Source organism: Glycine soja, chromosome 2 (genome assembly GCF_004193775.1).
Source record: "Glycine soja cultivar W05 chromosome 2, ASM419377v2, whole genome shotgun sequence".
NCBI lineage: Eukaryota > Viridiplantae > Streptophyta > Magnoliopsida > Fabales > Fabaceae > Glycine > Glycine soja.
The window spans coordinates 41,613,761-41,634,735 of record NC_041003.1 but is presented as its reverse complement, the minus strand read 5'-3'; the positions used below and the strand labels follow the sequence as shown (position 1 = coordinate 41,634,735).

At 34.1% G+C, this 20,975-nt stretch overlaps 1 long non-coding RNA gene across 7 annotated transcripts; it reads right to left on the bottom strand.

Annotated features, from left to right (window-relative positions):
- Positions 1-341: 341 nt before the first annotated feature.
- Positions 342-20,492, bottom strand: LOC114395007. Of its 7 annotated transcripts, XR_003662923.1 has the most exons (14): positions 20,153-20,492; positions 18,574-18,695; positions 18,152-18,290; positions 17,995-18,052; positions 17,225-17,313; positions 17,025-17,080; positions 7,104-7,200; positions 6,225-6,284; positions 5,837-6,046; positions 5,666-5,745; positions 5,469-5,570; positions 4,867-5,077; positions 997-1,080; positions 342-387 (listed from the first exon to the last, which is right to left on the bottom strand). It is a non-coding gene; the product is annotated as an uncharacterized LOC114395007 (long non-coding RNA). The 7 variants fall into 7 exon arrangements; XR_003662916.1 differs by having other exon boundaries at positions 17,025-17,313; XR_003662919.1 differs by having other exon boundaries at positions 4,867-4,963; positions 17,025-17,313.
- Positions 20,493-20,975: the final 483 nt, after the last annotated feature.

Genomic DNA, 20,975 nt, shown 5'->3' with positions numbered 1-20,975 from the left:
ATGCTACGAAGTAAAGAAGTGGCTAATCACATTAGAGATAAGGTATTAAAGCACAATTTCATCACAAATAATCCAAAACTCTTCATGAAATAAAAAAATACAACTAAAAATAAACTATTGAAATTGCTTTGCACCTAAGCATACCACCAAGTAAAGAAGCATATACTCGAATATATAGATTAATATAATATTTAACTAGTCTTATTTAAGATTTTATGGTACTAAATATTTATAAACAATAGTACAAAAAACAAAGCAATTATCTTTCATCTTACAATTATTTCTAGAGACCACTGCTTGCCTCTCCACAAAAGAGCCTCTTGAATCAAGAACATAACTCTCACACTGAGGACCACCCAAACCAGAAGGCTCTTCTCTATTGAGTTCCTACAATCAGAAAGCAATTTCTTAACAAAAAGCTATATTAATGCTCAAGGTTAATCCAAAGGTTGCATATACACATAACAAATTAAATTTTAAATATTCTTGACAAGATTAAGAAAATGAACAACCATAGATTTCAATGGAGTGATAACTTGGAAATGCCATGCTTTTAAGATCATATAGTTTATCCATCCTATTTCTTGAGACATAGATATACAAGTTATTCACATAATATATCAGGGCATAGTAACCACCAATATTGTGCCTGGCATATAATTGTGCATCAGACAATGTCAAAAATTACAAAATATGAACTCACATATGATACAAGAAGGACCATTGGGAACTTAATTAGTTGCAATCATATAAATATTAATTATTAAGATTTAAGACCAATCGTTTTAATTTTTAAACAACTTAATCATTGTAAGCCATGAAACAGGGCACATCATGTCACAACCACAATATGAAGGAACATCTAGTAAACTATTTGATAATAACTTGCCTCTCCTTATGCTTTCAGAATTAGGCCTCTCAACAAAACACTAAACAATTACATTGGAAAATGTCAAAAGAACTTAATAAAGAGAGTAAAGAAAGCAAAAAATGTACCCGTGAACATATCATTGATGATACTTGAATGATAGGAACCAGAAAAAAGCATTCACAACTGAAAAAGCTACAGTTCCTAAGTAACTGCACAAAATGAAGAAAGTAGATGAAGCAGAAGCATCAGTTTTTGATATGTGGTGGTGGCCTAAACTAAAGTCGGAAAGAAAGCATATTTGCATGGACAAGTGAAGCAGGAAAGTGAAGAATGATTTACTAGTCAATAAATGTAGAAACAGATGCTATGAAGGATATAATAATTTATTGAAAAATTGGCTTCTTATAGATCCACCACGGCGTGGGAGAAGATGAAGGCGAGGTAATTGTTGAAGTCAGGGAGATGCGAGTAGCGCTGAAGGTGCTGCCAAATCTGAGCCTTATCGACGGAAGAAGAATGCGAAATCTGCTGCTCAAGTAGGCCGCAGATCTCCTCGAACCCTTGCTCCTGAGGCTGCCACAATGGAGTCGCCACCGCTGCCGCCACCATCGTCACCGGATTCTGTCCACGCGAACTGGGTTTCTGTGGTGCTTGTGAGATGGAGGGGGTTTTGGAATATTTGTGGGCGCAACACATAAGAGAAGAGAAGAGAGAGAGAGAGAGAGAGAAACGACACCGCTTTTAAATGAAATGCAACAGGTTCAATCAAGGTTCCGCTCTTGAACACATTCGCAAGCAAAACAATAAAAATAAGGAAACAACCCTCGCCTCACTCACTCACTCTTCACAAACATCAATTATCTATCAAAACATTGTTCGCCGCTTGCATTGCATTTATTAATTTAAGTATATAATAATTTATAGAGCCAACAATTTAGGGTTTTGATATTATTAATTTTTTAATCAATTGAATTAAATGTTTTTTTTATATTTTTTAAACGAAATTATGTTTCAGTTAAAAACGTACAAGTATACATAAATTAATAAACATTAATATATTTCTATATTATAATTAAAATATTATAATACTCGTTGATTTTCATATCAATAAAAAAATATAATCATAATATAAAAGGATGATAAAGTTTTCAAATTATTTATTTTCTCAATTAAACATTTTTAGTATTTTTCTGATCTTTTCTCTATATATACATTTCATACATTATATCTATAAATAACAAAAATCTTTCTCTCACTCATCTAAAATGGTGTTTATTTTATTATTTTTATTTGTATGTTTTATCTCTTGAATCATTTATTCCTTTTTTTTATATTTAAATTGAATTTTAATTTTTTTATAAGTTATCAATAAATAAAAATTTATGTTATAATTTTAATTGTTAACCTTCTTTTATTTATTTATATATATATATATATATATATATATATATATATATATAAGTGAGCGATGCAAAGGGAAAGCATCACTTAGAAAAGTATAGTTTATTTTTGTCCTATTTATTTATTTTTCATAAGTTACGGTAGCAAGAATAGATTAATAAGAAAGTACTGATCCCTAGTCCAAATTTAATTAAGACTAATTATAGTCACACTAGCTTAATTTTTCAGGCACTCTACAAATTGTTATATTTAAATAAAATTATAAAGTATTTTTTATTTTTCATTTTATGTAATGTATTGAGATTTATAAATTAAAAGGAATAAATAATTAAATTTAATTTAAAATGTTTGAAAGAAAATTAAATTCATATATTAATTCCAAAGTCGAGAACGCAGAAAAACCAAAGAAACTAAAAGTATTGAAAACTATGACCTTTTTAAGAAGAAAATAACTATTTTTTTTTATTTTTATAATAATTAAATAAAATATATCAATAATAAAATTTAATTTTTTTACGATATAATTTTTTTTACCAACATTCTATAAAAATCCTATAAAAGTTAAACTCTATTATTAAAAATATTTTTTTTTTATTTTCAAATGAGCTAATATGCAATAATTTATATAAATGTGTGGTATATTTAAATGATAATCATTAAATAATAATATTAAAATAATAGAATTTATTTTAAAAATTTAATTTAATTTTTAAATGCTTACCTTTTGAATTTGTTATTTTTTATTAATTATTATATTTTTTAAAACTAAAATATAATTAATAACTCAATATTTGATTTTTAAAAAAATATATAAATAATTAAAGAAAAAGAGTTTATATTAATATTGGTTATTTGAAAACCGATGTCGTTAAGCACTTACAACATCGAGTTTCAAATAACCGATGTTAAAACTGAATTATTTTAACATCGATTTTCAAACCGATGTCCTTAAGCACTTACAAAATCAGTTTTCAAATAATCAATGTTTAAATTGCACTAAATTCAGTTTTAGCATCGGTTATTTGAAAATCGATATTGTAAGTACTTAACGATATCAATTTTCGAATAACCGATGTTAAAACTCATTTTTTTAGTAGTGCATACGCACGATTCCAAAAGCCCAACTTCTTCCTTCTTTTATGTGAAATCCTAATCTTTAGTAAGTTGTAAACTAAGTTCTATATAACTTTCCATTATAGTTATATACATATGTATTCATTTATATAAAGATACTTTCATATTGATTATTATATTTTAAACTTCATATTTATACTTCTATAAAGTATCTTCTTGTTTTCCTTCTAAAGTGAAGATCAACTACTCATTTTGATCCAAGTTTAGATAATCGTTGAAGGTGAGGAAAAAAAGGGGGTAAAGAAGAAAAAAAGAACATACTTATGCATTAGCTAGAAGGACAAAAATTAATCACTTAGGTAGTACTATGTGTATGATGAGTATTAGTCATGCATAAGGGAGCACTCTATGTGCACCAAAAAGCATTCAATATGCATGAGGAACCACCTTAGGTTCATGATTAAAATTGGATCCAATATAAATGCATCTGCTTGTGATCCAGCATAAATGCATTTGTTTGTGAATTAATACATGCTTATGGCTATCTATACCTATATGTACTTTATTTGTGTTTATTTGAATGCTTATTCTCTCATGCATTTTCATACTTTACCACAAAGCTCACTCATCTTTCTTTGTTACTTTTTAATCTAATCTTGAGCAGCGAATGTACAGGAAACAAAGATTGTAGGAAGGCCTGACACATGGATGCTAGACACAACCACTAAGGGTTGTTTGTGGTTTTAGTTGTTGTGTTGTTTTCTGTATTTATTTGTTTGTGTTTATTATCAATAGCCAAGAGATAGATGATGAAGACCTAGTCCTTTAAACTTACCTTAAATATAATTTTGTCTATGGCTAATATACCAACACCTTCAACTTTTTATGTTTTGAATCTATTGCACTTATGAAAAGTACAATGTTATATATTTGTTTTTTTTTTTTTACCTTTTCTCCTTTTTATATACATCATAATTGTTATAAACTGTCAATTACTTGAGGACTATGTATATTGTAGATTTTTTTACACATTTATACTTTTTCATTTTTTTTATACACCAAAGTCTCTCTCACAATTATATACACAATTATCCTTCTTTATTGTAAATTCGAGAATGGGGAATCCGAATTCACACTTGTTCACTAATGCAAAAATGACATACAACGAAGATTGTAAAGCACATTCAAAGACGGTTTAAAATCGTCTTTGAAGCCAACAATATTTTCGATGACGGTTTCATAAAAAATTGTCTTAGAAAAGGATACTCTTCTAAGATGGTTCTTATCTAAGAACCGTCTTAAAATATATTTTTTAAAAAAAAGTTAAAATAATGAAAATATTATTATTAAAAAATTATATAGATATTATTTTTTATATTTTTTTAAACCAAAAAATGTCATATTTCATGTACAACAACGTAATATACAACTTTCTATAAAATAATGATGCAAACAGGGCAAGAACAAAAATGTCAGCAAACTTTACAAGAGCTATATACTACAAAGTATGGGATACTTACTCATGTTGACAATACTGTGTTGCATCAACGGCGGAGGCCAAAACATGTCTTTCTCTTGTTAAAGGTATCCTTTGGTAGACAATATCATATCCATCATCTTTGAGAGCACAATAAGTATCATGCCATTTTATTTAGAGAATTAAAGCCAAGTTTAAATTTGGCTGCCTTAAAGAATCTGTCTTCAAGCTACATGAGAAGCTTTTTTACTTACCTAAGCATCACCATAATTCAAAACCATAGATAATAACTGTCAGAAATTAATGCCAACCTAGTGTCCTAGTTAAGCACATAAATAAACCGTGTTGTAAACTATAGATAATTGATTAAATAAACCCAAGGATTTCTTTCACCAATACCAAGGTACAAGAGCAATCAGGACCTCAAACCATATAAGTGAAGATCATACTTAAAAATAGAAGCAAGTTAAGTTCAACAACATTTATGAATATAAACTTTTCTTTTCTAGATATACTTGGCCCAAAATGATTCACCAGCTAAAATCAATTTGGCTCAATAAATATGGGTGATAATCTGATAGCAATACAAAAAAACCATAGGCAAAAAAAGCAAGACCACAAAGGAAGAGTAAGGCCCCAGCTTACCTCAAAGATTTCCTATAATCGTTTCTGCTGAGCTGGCTATCAGGGAGGCAACTCCTTGATCTTGTCTGCCATTAGGAATATTTTCCCTCTTTCCATTAGGACCTTGTCACCACAGAATTCCAAATTCTATTATTACATTTTCATTATAAATATTCATCAATTGTAATAAGACAGGAGGAAAGAATACAATACTTTACCTTTATATTTCTCTCTTCTCGGGAGGTTTTGGACCTCAAAATCTAGTAGTGATTACTAGAGCCTAACATAATCCATGGACCTAATAAAGAGAAATTAATAAGACTTAAAAAACAAAGACTTCACACACTTATTAAACTTTTAACCTATGAATAATGTTGTAGAGTTCCGACCTTGCTCTCATCTAGTCAACAAAACTACAATGATTAGCAGTATTAGAATGGAGTGCAGCCCTTTCTGAATGAATGTACACAGCAAAACATATTAAAAAGTAGTATCTCTCCCGGTACTCCACAAAAAAAGATAGTGATGCCTCCCTTTTCATCTCATCAGGCTGTCAACAAAATGCTATTGTGATAGGTGGCAATTGCTTCACGCAGATTCTAAAATTCAAGCAAGATAGGGATTGAATGAGGCATGTATGGAGAAGATATGAAATTTCAAAACACAAGATACAAGGAAAAAATTCATAACATAGAAGAAGCAGTACAAACAATCAACTTAAAATTTATCTTTGAATAACACAATATTAGAATCATTAGAGAATAGAAATAGATATACCTGCATTGAAGCACATTTGTCAACGACTTTATCCACTTGTCTTTTCCCCTCAACACCACCCTGAAACATATCTGATAATTAGGACAACAAGAACATATTTTAATTTTACAAAAGAAATATTAAATTATAATTTTAAAGCCAATAGTCTTGGGGTGGTGCTTGTTTAGTTGTCAGGTTAGGCCCATTTCCATTAATTATTATTGTTAAACTTGTCCTTCTCCTATAGTCTTACAACTTTTTTTTTTGCTGAATAGTTGCAGCTTCTTCTTTTACAAATCATCTTTAAAAAATTAAAAAAAAATCCCAATTTAATTGATGAAATGGAAAAGCGCCATTTATCCCTTTTTTAATACAGTAAACACAAGTTGCTTTAGCCTTATTGGAGACCTAAATAACTTAGGCAAAATCACCAAATAGGGTCCCTTTTACAAATTTATTACCAGAATGGGTCTGTTTCATAATTATTTAGCAAGGGGGTCTCTTTTTTTATTACAAAGTGTTACTCCTGAAGGCGTTTCCCGCGAAACACTGACACGTGGCACTGCAAGATTGGAAGCACTGTGCACGAGGGCGCCTTGGTCCGCGCCTTGGGTCCTGGCGCCTTGGCTAGCGCCCCTGCTGCAGGCGCGACTGCTAGCGCAGGGCAGTCAGGCGCCTGCCCCCCACACCCTCCCCCCAGCCTCTTCTCAGACCCCCCCCAGCCTATTTAAGTATCATTTTTGTATTCTAATATGCACGTGATATAAAAATAGCAGACTAGCTAATTGGTTTTGTGTTATCTCATGTATTCCAAGTTTACTTGATGCTTTTGAAATAAATAGGTTTACGTTAAAACAAGATGTATTATGAGGCCAAAAAAATATCAATGAAGAAACTTACCTGATATGAAGAAGCAACTCATACTTTGAGTTGAACAGGAATACAGAAAAAGCTCTTTACAGTAAATTCTCAGCTTCAATCTTTTCCATCAAGTGACCTAATAAAATTTTGAAGCACAAAATAATAAATTAACCAAGTCTGTAGCAAGAGAGGAAGAGCACAATAACAACAGAAAAAGAAAACTTGATATAATGATATCTAAAGAAAAAAATATTGCATAGCCAGTAATTCGATCAATCCAAACCCATCCAAACCCTTATTTAATAAGGCATAATCATTAAAAACCAATCTACATAGTATAAACATAAGGTTTAGATTTTACTCCTTTTAATCACACAAAGACATTTTAATAAATTTTAAATATGAGTTATTTTTTATAATGAAAATAACCTTAAAAATATTTATTTAGCAGTTATTTATATATAATTGTTAAGAATTGATGTTCTTCTTATATATGGATTGCAGATATGAAAATAAGGGATTAAAAGTCAAAAAGATGTAAAAAAATAACAAAAATATGAATAAAGGAAAATTTTGGCATCAACTGTCCGCTCAGCGAGGAAGGCCTAGCCCAAGGAAATTGGCTTCTTTGCTGTCCTTTTCTCAGTTGTCCCTGTGTTGTCCACTTAGTTTGTGATAATATTTAATTTTATTAATATTTAATTTTGTGATTCAATTTAAATCTGTGTGATTTTCAAGGGGCAGCACAGGGACAGCTGGGAAAGGGGCAGCAAAGAAGCCAGATCCTAGCCCAAGACGTGTTCAACGAAAATAGGCACCCGCGCTAAGTGAGCAGCGTAGGCTTAGCGCGAGTACGCAGGTCCAAGTCCACTCTAGCAACTATAAAAAGAGAGTCAAGAGAAAAGACACATCGAGTCTCATATCACTCTAATACACACCTAAAGTCTAAGAACTCTCCCTTAGGAAATTCTTTCTTCTCTTCCATTATTTTATATTCCACTTTTCCATCCTTTCTCCTCTATCAGTTCACTATACCCCCTTCAAGTGTAAGACCCCTTATGACTATGAGAGGCTAAACCTTTAGTTAGGGTCTGACAAGCCTAAGAAGTCAAAAGATGTATTGTATGTTTCATATCTATCAATGCAAACATGCATTTTCTTTCCTATTATACTTTCTCATTTTAATTTCATGTATCATTCATCCTTGTTTCATCTTTAAGGGTTAAGTACTCGACAGAGGATAATTCTTAATAGAAATACAAGAAAGGTCTTACACGCATTAGTTTTAGAGATTAGTCGCTCGACAAAGGGTAATTTCTAATAAAAATAAAAGGAAGAAGTATTTTAATAAAATCATTGCTAGACATAGAATGATTGCATTATGTCCATGCATCAAAGCAAACATCTAGAATTAGAACTTCATGCATTTTATCTATTGAGTCTTTGCAAAGACATTTGGGAGATAGATAGGTTTGTCATTGTTAGACATCAGGGGCAAGTATTCTAATAGATGTGTATAGGAAAAATTCACCTAATTGATAAGAAAAATCTAAAATAATACATCTTATGCAAATAAGGCAAGCTAGGTCCTAACATTCACATCTCATTGAATATCCTATTATTTCCTTTGTCTTCTATTAATAGCTATTATTTTATATCTTGTTCTTTTAAACTCATCTTTTATACCTTATCTCATCTTCTATGTTTATAAATTAAAAATTATCCAACACAAGTACAAAACAAAATTCCTGTGGAAATCAACACTCGGACTTCCGAGTCTTTACTACTTGGACATTTTGGTACACTTGCCAAATGGTCAACAAGTTTTTGGCATCATTGTCGAGGATTTTGTTCTTTGTACTTGGTTGCCATACATTTTCAATTTGTAAAAATTAATTCTTTTATTCTTTACTTTTTTATTCCATAATTTTAATTCTATTCATTATTTTTCTTCTATAATTTGCACGGTAGTGCTTGCTTTTGTGTATGTGAGGTAGAACTACAACTGAAGATTTAGCTCTACTAAATCTGAAAGTTGAAGTCACTTGCAGAAGGAATAATGCTATAAGAAGAAGAAGAGAACAAGAAATACAAGGAAGCAGTCAACTCTCACCTCCACCCTCTCCACAGAGCTACTATCAAATGGTAGAGGAGCATGCACGACGAGTGAAACTAGAGGACTTCTCTAGAACAACTACCCCATAATTCTTCACTAGTATTGCAAGGCCGGAGATTCAAGCGTCCAACATAACCTATCCTCACTCTCTCATACAACGGATACAAGAAAACCTCTTCCACGGTCTACCAAATGAGGATCCTTACGCTCATCTTGCCACCTACATAGAAATTTGTAACACGGTAAAGATAGCTAGTGTTCTCGAGAATGCCATACACCTTAATCTTTTCTCTTTTTCTTTGGCAAGGGAAGAAAAAAGGTGGCTACACTCCTTTAAAGGCAATAACTTATGGACCTAGGAAGAAGTTGTAGAAAAAATCTTAAAGAAATACTTTCCAGAGTCAAAGACTACCGAGGGGAAGGTGGAAATATCCACATTCCATCAATTTCTTGATGAATCACTCAGCGAGACGCTAGACCATTTTCACGGACTACTTAGAAAGATGCCTACACATGGGTACAACGAGCCAGTGCAATTAAACATCTTCATAAATGGCATGCGACCACAGTCAGAGCAACTCCTTGACGCATTCGCAGGGGAAAAATCAAGATGAAGACACCAGCGGAGGTAATGGAGCTGATAGAGAACATGGCGGCCAGTGATCACGCCATCCTTCATGATCAAGCATACACACCAACAAAATGGCTGAAAGACCCACTAGCAACTTTGGAGCCAACACAGAGAAGAACCCGAAGGAGGAATGTAAGGCAGTGTTGACTAGAAGCCAGAGGAGAGCGCAAGAAGAAGAGAAAGCTGAAAGAGACTAGTCTAAGGAAGAAAAGGCGGACAAAAAGGGGAGAAAGATGAAGAAGAGAAGAAGGAAGAAGAAAAAGAAGGTCTTAACCTCTAAGACCAAAAGTCAGCTAGCCCAAGAGGCTAGGAAAGAAGAGCCACTAGCCCCTCTAAAGGAGCCTTCATATCCTTTAATGCCATCAAAGAAGAATAAGGAGTGCTACTTCAAGCGTTTCTTAGAGATATTCAAGGAGCTGGAGATAACCATGCCATTTGGGGAAGCCTTGCAGCAAATTTCGCTCTACACCAAATTCATGAAAGACATCCTCACTAAGAAGGAGAAGTACATTGGCAACGAAAGCATTATGGTGGGAGGAAACTACAATGCAATGATACAGAGGAAATTTCCCGACAAAATCAAAGACCCTGGGAGCGTGACAATCCATTGCACCATAGGGAATGAGTCAATAAAGAAGGCTTTCATTGTCTTAGGGGCAAACATCAACTGGATGCCCTTGTCAATGTGTAGAAGAATTGGAAATCTAAAGACAGACCCTACCAAGATGATGCTCTAGCTTGCAAACTGATCAATCACAAGATCGTACGGGGTAATGGAAGATGTCTTGGTCAAAGTCCACCACTTTACTTTCCCGGTGAATTTTGTCATCATGGACATAGAATACGATGCGAAGATTCCTCTTATCCTAGGTAGACCCTTCATGATGACTGCCAATTGCATGGTAGATATGAGAAATGGTAATCTAGAAATGAGCGTCGACGACCAAAAGGTAACCTTCAACCTTTTCGAAGCGATTAAATACCCAGGGGAAGATAGGATGTACTTCAAGGTGGAGGAGGTCGATAAAGAAGACATCGATGCTCTCTCAACCACACAAACTTTACTGGAGAAAGATTTTATCAATGTTGTGAATTGTCTAACCAGTGAAGAGGATAAGGATCTAAGGGCTTGCTTGGAAGACTTATATCATGAAGAAAACATTACTACATAAGGACCAGTTTTGAAGAATTGAAAAGCAGGAATCCATCCGAGAAGACCAAGGTAGAGCTAAAAATCCTACCCAACCATCTGAAGTATGTGTTCTTAGAGGAGAACGAGACCAAACCTGTGATGATCAGCAGTGAGCTAACAGTAGAGAAAGAGAACAGGTTGGTAGAGGTCCTCAAGAGACATAGGGAAGCAATTGGGTGACATATACCAGATCTTGAAGGAATTAGTCCTGCCTACTGTATGCACAAGATAATGATGGAAGAAGACTATAGACCAGTCAGACAACCCTAGAGAAGGCTTAACCCCTCAATGAAGAAAGAGGTGAGGAAAAAGGTGCTCAAGCTTCTAGAGGTTGGGCTTATCTACCCCATTTTCGACAGTGCTTGGGTAAGCCCAGTCCAGGTGGTACCAAAGAAAGAGGGCATGACAGTCATTCGGAATGAAAAGAATGACCAAATCCCAACAAAGACTGTCACTGGCTGGAGAATGTCCATTGATTACCGTAAACTCAATGAAGCCACAAGGAAAAATCATATTCCTTTGCCTTTCATGGACCAGATGTTAGAGAGGCTTGCGGGACATGCTTATTACTACTTCTTAGATGGATACTTTAGGTAGAATCAGATTGCTATGGACCCCAAGGATCAAGAAAAGACGGTCTTCACATGCCCTTTTGGTGTCTTTGCCTATAGACGAATGTCATTTAGGTTATGTAATGCATCTGCCACATTTCAGAGGTGCATGTTGGCCATTTTTGCAAATATGGTGGAAAAAAATATCGAGGTATTCATGGATGACTTCTCAGTATTTGAGCCCTTTTTTGAATGTTTCTTGAAGAACTTGAAGATGGTGTTATAAAGATGCGTGGAAACAAACCTAGTTCTAAACTAGGCCCTCTTTTGATGTCTTGGGCCATAAAATTTCAGCCCGAGGGATTGAGGTAGACCGAGCCAAGATTGATGTCATTGAGAAGTTGTCACCACCATCAAATGTTAAAGGCATCAGGAGCTTTCTAGGACATACAGGGTTCTACAGGAGATTTTTCAAAGATTTCTCCAAAATCACAAGACCATTGAGCAATCTGCTGAACAAAGATGTTGTTTTTAAATTTGATTAAGAATGTTCAGCAACCTTCCAGACCCTAAAAGACAAGCTCATGACCACCCCGGTGATGATCGCACCTGATTGGAGTAAAGAGTTTAAATTAATGTGCGATGCCAGTGATTATTCAGTGGGCGCAGTCCTAGGACTGAGGCAAGACAAGAAATTTCATGCCATTTATTACGTTAGCAAAGTTCTTAATGAAGCACAAATGAATTATGCCACTACGGAAAAAGAGATGCTAGCCATTGTCTTTGCCTTAAAAAAATTCAGGCCATACTTGGTGGGGTCAAAGGTAGTGATTTTCACTTATCATGCCGCCATCAAGCACCTTCTCACCAAGCCAAATTCAAAACCAAGGCATCGGATCCTGCTCAGACAAGAGTTTGATATAGTTATCAAGGACAAGAAGGGATTTGAGAATGTGGTGGCTGACCAGCTCTCCCGGTTGAAGAATGCAGAAGTGACCAAAGAAGAACCGGAGGTAAGGTGAGAATTCCCAGATGAGTTCCTCTTATAAGCCACCACAAGACCTTCATTTGCTGATGTGGCCAACTACAAAGCCACAGGAATCATTCCTGAAGAACTTAACAGGAGTCAACGGAAGAAATTTGTACATGATGTCTGCTTCTATGTGTGGGATGATCCATATCTATTCAAGTTAGGAGCAGACAATTTGTTGAGGAGGTGTGTTACGATGGAGAAAGCACAGAGCATCCTTTGGCACTGTCATAGTTCACCATATGATGGTCACCACAACGGAGTAGGACAACAACAAAGGTGCTACAAGCAGGTTTCTTTTGGCCCTTAATCTTCAAAGACGTTCATGACTATGAGCGTCACTGTGAAAAATGCCAGAGAACATAGGGAATTTCTAGAAGGAACGAGATGCCTCTGCAAAACATAATTGAGGTAGAAATCTTTGATTGTTGAGGCATTGACTTTGTGGGACCTCTCCCATCTTCATACAAGAATATCTATATCCTGGTAATGGGGAACACACTTCTGCAATGCGCAACTAAAGAAGGTTCTGGAGCATTACAATGTCAGACATAAGGTGGCACACCTTATTTTCCTTAGACAAATGGCAAAGCAGAAGTTTCAAATAAAGAGCTAAAACGAATCCTTGAGAAAACTATCGCATAATCAAGAAAGGATTGGGCTTTGAAGCTAGATGATGCTCTCTGGGCTTACAGGACTGCATTCAAGACTCCTATAGGCCTGTAACCATTTCAGTTGGTCTATGGGAAAGCATGTCACCTACTGGTGAAGTTGGAGCATAAAGCCTACTAGGCCCTCAAACTGTTGAACTTTGATAAAGTTGCAGTTGGGGAGAAGAGGAAGTTACAATTGTTGGAGTTAGAAGAAATGAGGATAAACGCCTATGAATCATCCAAGATTTATAAGCATAAGATAAAGGCATATCATGACAAAAAGCTACAGAGACAGAACTTCCAACCAGGACAACAAGTCTTGCTCTTCAATTTAAGACTTAGACTATTCCCAGGAAAGCTGAAGTCAAAGTGGTCAGGATCGTTCGTGATCAAAGAAGTAAGACCCAATGGAGTTGTGGAATTGGTGAACCTTATGGCAGGCACATCGGAGAAAAGATTGATCGTCAACGGACAATGCTTAAAAATTTACAATAGAGGCCAGTTAGAAAGATTAACAAGTGTTGTCTACCTGAACGATCCATAAAATGAAGTACAATGTCTAGCTATAGACAATAAATTAAGCGCTTACTGGGAGGTAACCCAACATTTTTATTGTAAAAATAAAAAAGTTGTATACATTGATTTTAGGGGTGCAATAAGCAAAAAGGATGTTGGGCTCGCAATGTTATCGCGCTAAGCGCCCAGCTGGCGACACACACGCTAAGCAAGACATCCTTGCTAAGCGCACAAATAATTCAAATTCTAGAGGGAATACCAAGGGACATCGCCCTTGGTGCGCTTAGGGAGCACTACTCGTTGAATCGCCAGCCACCATCCACCTCATCCCTGATAGACTCACATATGCAGATGCTCTAGTCCATCCACCAGGGCCACCAGACCCACCACTAATGACCCTAGAGGCCTTCATCCAGCAGATTGTTTGGCCAAGAGTCTAGATTTCTACTAATGGGGGGTGAGCCCTCTAAGGTCAGAGATACCACTAAAGGCAGAGCTGGGGATGACATCATTGTAGATCTAGCAGCTGATTGGGACCCATGGCGAGACTTAGATTGAAGAAAGCAAGATTTTTTTTTTCTTTTCTCTCAAATAATTGCATGATATTTATGAAGTCACTATTGGTAAGGCTTTTTCTGAAGGACTCAAACACTTGAAATGTTGCATACCAATTTTGTGAAAATGCTGGTTCTATGAAGGTAGGTGTTAGTTCAAGTAATGGAGTATGAATCACAACAAAGAGAGGAAAGGTTAGTCTGTCTGAAAGAAATCATGGTATGGTAAGCCAACAACTTTGTTTTGTCCCAGTGAGTTGTGTGAAACTTACTTGTGAGAGAATGTCTGTTTTTAATTTCCTGATTCTATATCATTCTTAGATTGTTAGATTAATTACATGAGGTAGAAATGATCAAGACCCTATTTCTTTTTATTTTCAGCCACTTAGCCAAAAAGCCAACCTTAAGAATTTATATTTTCACCTTGTTTGAGAAAAAAAAATGATAATTATGTTTTTCTAAAAACCCCTAAGCCTATTTTTCATATATTTCTTACCTTGTTTTAAGGTTTAAGAGAGCATAAGGGTTTTATTCATGTTATTCCCCTAATTTGGAGGAGGGTTAAGGCAAATATTGTCTTAGGAAGGTAAATAGACAACACACAATGAGGCACCCTCAAAAAGTTTGTAAACCCAAAGTTTCTTTCCAAAAAAAAAAGTAGAATGATAAGGGCAGAAAATAAATAGGTGTTATAAGTGTTGTTAGAACAATAAAAGGTTGAAAAACAAATAAGCCTAGGTTGAATAAGTATAAGTTTTTCTAGGATAAATGCTCTCTTATAACCTTATTTTTTGAAATCCCAAAAAAATCATAATTTCTTTGATTAGCCAGGCCACATTACAAGTCAATAAAAGTCCTTAGTGATCCACCAAGTGTAAGCAGGATACCTTTAACTGAGATTAAATGCAAAATTGGGAATAGTGATTGCAGGTTGTGGAATTTTAAACACCCATCCAAGACACTTGTGCACAGAGAGAAACACTAAAGCCTTGTGAGAAAAAGTGAGGCAAGCCAACCTGATTGATTTCTGCTGCTAACCAATTTTATCTCAATGATTGTTTATGCTTCCATTGCAAGATCATGGCAAATGCAAGAAGGTCCAACTAATGGGATTTGAAAAAAATGCAGCTATTGAAAGTGTTGGAGCATTTAGAGTCTACTCTTATTTTTATTTTTTGCTTGAGGACAAGCAAAATCTTTAATTTGGACGATTTTTTTATAACTGTTGAATATGATTTGTTTTTTATGATGAAAATATAATGAAAATAACCTTAAAAATATTTATTTAGTAGTTATTTATGTTTAATTGTTAAGAATTGATGTTCTTCTTATTTATGGCTTGGAGATATGAAAATGAGGGATTAAAAATAAAAAAGATTCAGAAAATAGCAAAAATACGAAACAAGGAAAATTTTGGTATCAACTGTTCGCTCAGCGAGGAAGGCCCAGCCCAAGACGCGTTCAGCGCGAAAACAGGCCCCCACACTAAGTGAGCAGCGCAAGCTTAGCACGAATACATGCACCCGCGTTAAGTGAGCAGCGCAGGCTTAGCGCGAGTATGTAGGCCCAAGTCCACTCCAGCAACTATAAAATGACGGTCAAGCCAAGGAGGAAAGACATACCAAGTCTCAAAGCACCCTATTACACACATAAAACCTGAGAACTCTCCCTTGAGGAATTCTTTCTTTTCTTATATTATTTTCTATTCCCTTTTTTAATCTCTTCTCCTCCATTAGTTCACTATATCCCCTTCAAGTGTAAGACCCCTTATGGTTATGAGAGACTAAATCCTTAGTTAGGGTCTGACAGGCCTAGAAAGTCAAAAGATGTATTGTATGCTTCATATCTATCAATGCAAACAAATGTTTTTTTTCCTATTATCCTTTCTTATTTTAATTTCATGTATCATTCATCATTGCATCATTTTTAGGGGTTAAGTGCTTGACAGAGGATAATTCTTAATAGAAATACAAGGAAGGCCTTACATGCATCAATTTTAGAGATTAGTTGCTCGATAGAGGAAAATTTCTAATAGAACTAAAAGAAATGTGTATCTTAATAAAATCATTGCTAGACATAAGATGATTGCATTATGCCCATGCATCAAAGAAAACATCTAGAATTAGAACTTCATGCATTTTAGTTATTGAGTCTTTGAAAAGTCATTTGGGAGATAGATAGTTTAAGAAAAATCTAAAATAATACATCTTAAGCAAATAAGGCATGTTAGGTCCTAACATTTCCATTTCATTGAATTCCTTATTATTTCCTTTGTCTTCTATTAATAGTTATTATTTTATATCCTGTTCTTTTAAACTCATCTTTTATACCTCATCTCATCTTCTATTTTTATAAATTGAAAAATATCCAACACAAGTACAAAACAAAGTCCCTATGGAAATCGACACTTGAATTTTTGAGTCTTTATTACTTGGACATTTTGGTAAACTTGCCAAACAGTCAACATGATTCCAAACATGGACATTACAAGATTGCAGATGAACAACAATGTTAGTATATTTTTTTTCTCAAATCAGAAAATTTAATGATAATAAATCCTAGTTATATTGTAACATTAACTTTTAAAAACAGCTAAATCAGAAAAGCATACATTAAAATAAAATAAAAAAACACAATTCACAAGTTATTTTAACACAAAACAATGTGAGACCTTGTAATTGCAAACTAAAAATTTCAAAATGTAGAAGTCCACTTACAATTGTATTTCGAATCATGACCAACCATACTGTCATTCTCATCCACCAACATGCATCTGCAAAAGTTCCAAAACCAAAACAGTTCCAATTCCAGGCAAGACAAAAAAAATACAGTACAAACACACTCACTTTAAAGAAAGGATATGTTCAAACACACTCATTGTAAAAGGCACAAACAGTTAACCAAGATCAATTTCAACCCTTTCTGGATTTTCCCTTTCAGTCTGATTAGCAACAAGTTCAATTCCTAGTTGTCCTTTGTCTCCAGCACCAAATGCATAAAGCTTCCCTGATTCAGTAAGGGCAAAGGTATAAGCACTCCAGTATATGGAATTGGTCAGACTAATCTGTACCACTCTTTCATTGATCTGTTTCAGTGAAGTGACAAACTTTGGACTTAACACATTTGCATGCCTGTTGCCCTATAGTTAATACTTGTTGTATAGAGATTAATTTATAATTGAGTATGATAAAGTCGCTAATATCAACATCTCATATAGGTTTTGTGGTATTTGTCCTCTGGCTTATAAGGGTTAGCTAATGCTTATGTCCATCATTTAGATTTGAATATGAAAAGATCATTACCACATAAAAATGTACAAGTGGAACTTCTACAACTTTTAATTTATTGTAAGAGAAATGCTGACAACACTCTCTGACACAAACTTTTGAACACAATCTGTACTATTGATATGTTTTCAAGAGCACCTAACAAGGGATGAGGTTTCTCATCACTTTGATCAGTGCGATGACCAAGTTTTCCATCACTGCCCCAAGAAAATGTATAAACCCTGCCTTCTATTGATAACGCAGCTGTGAAAAAGTTACCAATTGCAGCTTGGACAACAAATATATTTTTCAAAGACTCCACTATCTGTGGAGCTGCAACAGTTTTAGAACCTTGGACTCCATACTCAGTTTCCCTAAATGAGCCTTTCCCAAATGCATAAACCTGACTAGAATCACTTACCAACATTGTCCTCCCAGCCCCAACGGCAGCTTGTATAATTTGAATGCCTTGCAAAGTTCTGAAACACAATGCAGATCCATTAATTAATTGTTTAAAATCAACTAGTTCACTTTGCAGTTAGCTAGCCTTAAGTTGCAGTAGGAACAGAACAGCTTACACCAGGGGGGCCAATAATAGTCCAGTCCAGGATTGCATGTAGATATCATCAGCATCATCCATTCCATAGCTAATAGTTCCATCTCCAATTCCCTTCTCACCTCTCTCAAACTCTTCAAATAATTTGAAGTTCCTAGGAACTGCATACATAGACAAAAAAAGTTTAATTGGGTGCAAATTACAAATTTTTAAAAAAGTTACAATAAAATATGAGCACAATCAATGATAAGTTACATTTACAAGTAAATTGAAAAAAAAAGGAGCATATGCAAAAACATTAAATTGCATCATAAGTTGAGTATTTGGTCACAATTGACCTATATAATCAATAAACAATCATTACCATCTCATTAGCTGCCTCATGGAATCATTGTAAACACAGTTCTATCACACAAGAAAATGAGTGTCATATAACCTACTTACCATCTCTCCAGATTTTGGTAGAAGACCTTGCCATTTTGGAATTGCATGTGCACACTCTACATAAGCTGCATTTGTCCATTCTCTCACACTAATTTGGAGCCATGATTGAGTTAAGATATGTTCTGTAAGAAACAGAAATATGGCTGAGAAAGCAGATTTTAGTATGAAATAAAAGTTCGGTTGACAAGAGACATGTCCAATAAGTTATGAGCAGACTAGTCAGTAGGAACTATGTCAAGGAGACACCCACTTTCAATGACAACATAAATTTCATATATTTGAGGGTTAATATTTTCCATATTTTTCCTGGATATATATATATCAAGATACATTAACAAAATTGACTTGTATACCCGAAATTTTTTACTGAAATAAATATGTTTAACTTTGATCATTTGGTTAACAAAAGCTTCAAACACTCACGATAATCATATGTGGCCACAGTTCTACATTATTTAAGTTCTGACTAGAAATCCTGGTATCCCTAAAATACATCATTCTTTACACCTGTCATCAACATTTTCTTAAAAGTGAATAACCTAAGTATCACATGGAAAATATCCAATTATAACTCATCACATAATTCAGCTTTTATTATTTTTCCACTTAAGTTGGTTTGATTAACAGTCTCGGTATATGTTGCTTAGTCATTTCAACAACTAATAGAAGTGGCCTCCCATAATTGTAGCAGGTAATTTTTAGAAGTGAAGCCCAAAAAACTAAAAACAAATTCAAACCTTCTATTTTTTAGGATCCCATAGATCAAATATCACAATAGAAGTTGAGATCATCTGAGGCACTGTAAAAAGTTTAACTCACCTGTGACCCTGCAGGAGAAATCTTTCCCCCTTCGGAACTCTTTTAACATAAAGAAGTTTGAAATGAATAATAATAATATTTAAGACCTAAGTATAAGTAGTCAATCCCAGATAGCAGCATGGAGCAGCCACCTTCAAAAATGCTTAAGTGGGATAACAAATAGCGAGACGACCGCTATTGCGAAGTCTAGAAAAAAAGAAAAAAAAAATAATAAAAAAAAAAAAAATATATATATATATATATATATATATATATATATATATATATATTTGAGAGAGCCACATGCAAGTTTACCATAATCTGTAACCTGGGTTGTACAGAGTTAAAATAAGGAATGCATGAAAAGACAAAAGAAATAAGAGATACCAGTTGTGACGGCAAAAGTCAGCCAGTATACCCTCAAGTTTGAGAAACATAAAGCATCAAACTCAATTATAGTAGTTATATCCACTATAAAACCAGGACTATCATTTGGTATTGTGAGACACTTTTATCACAATTAAATTGTTACTTCTTACTATCCAATCTTGAGCAAATAAGTAGAACCGATTATAGACAATAAGAAGCTAGTTTGCAAAGTAACAAACAGTAGGAATACTTTTTCAGTTTTCAGAATTTCCAAGAAATTCTAACTAAAAAGAAAAAAACTAGAGGATGCAAAACAACAACAATGGGCATCCATCATACTTATAAAAGTGCCACTGAAGATAAATCTGATTCAAAATCAAAAGCTATCCAGGAGAGAGTATTAAACCTATACCTCATTCATTCTTTTTCTTTCAAATCACTCCTTAGGAATCCCACTGCAAACTTTCCCGTCCTCCACAAGTTGATTAATCGCAGTCTTAAGCCTCTCATAATCATCAACAGTATTATAAACCTGATGAGAGATCCTTACATAACTAGTTATAAACCGATCCTTGTCCCTAGGATACCTATCACCATTCCTCAAAGCCTGGTAATACACAGGAACTTCAACTGCATGATAAAACCTAAGGTACGACCTTAACCTCAATGCATCATCATCACTCATCACACACAACCTAGAAGGCCAGCGATGACTCATCTTTGTGGGAGACCATAATGGCACACAAAGTTAATATTTCTCTCTCAACATGATTTATAAAAGATAATTTGAAAAGTCTTATAAAGGGATCAATACTAAATTTGGTTTTATTAATGTTTTACTCCTTAAATTTTGGGGATGTGTTTTCTTTTAATCCTTAAAATTTAAAAATATTTTTTTAGTCCATAACTTATGACAAAATATTTTGTTAGTTAATGACACAATAGATTGACACTTTATAGCGGTTTTTAGTACTTTGGACTGATTTTTTAGTCCTTTGTGACAATTTTAAAATGCAAATTCAAAATAAATCAACATTATAATTTAATTTGGAAAATTAATCCATTTTTTTGTCATCAACAACTTTTACAATAAATATAAAAATTAGTTTTTGGTATCAAAACTAATTTTAAATAATGATTAATTATTATTTTAGTCTTTGAATTTGGGATATGTCCATGTTTTAGTTTCTAAAATTTAAAATTATTTTTTTCTTGAATTTTCACAAATTATTCTT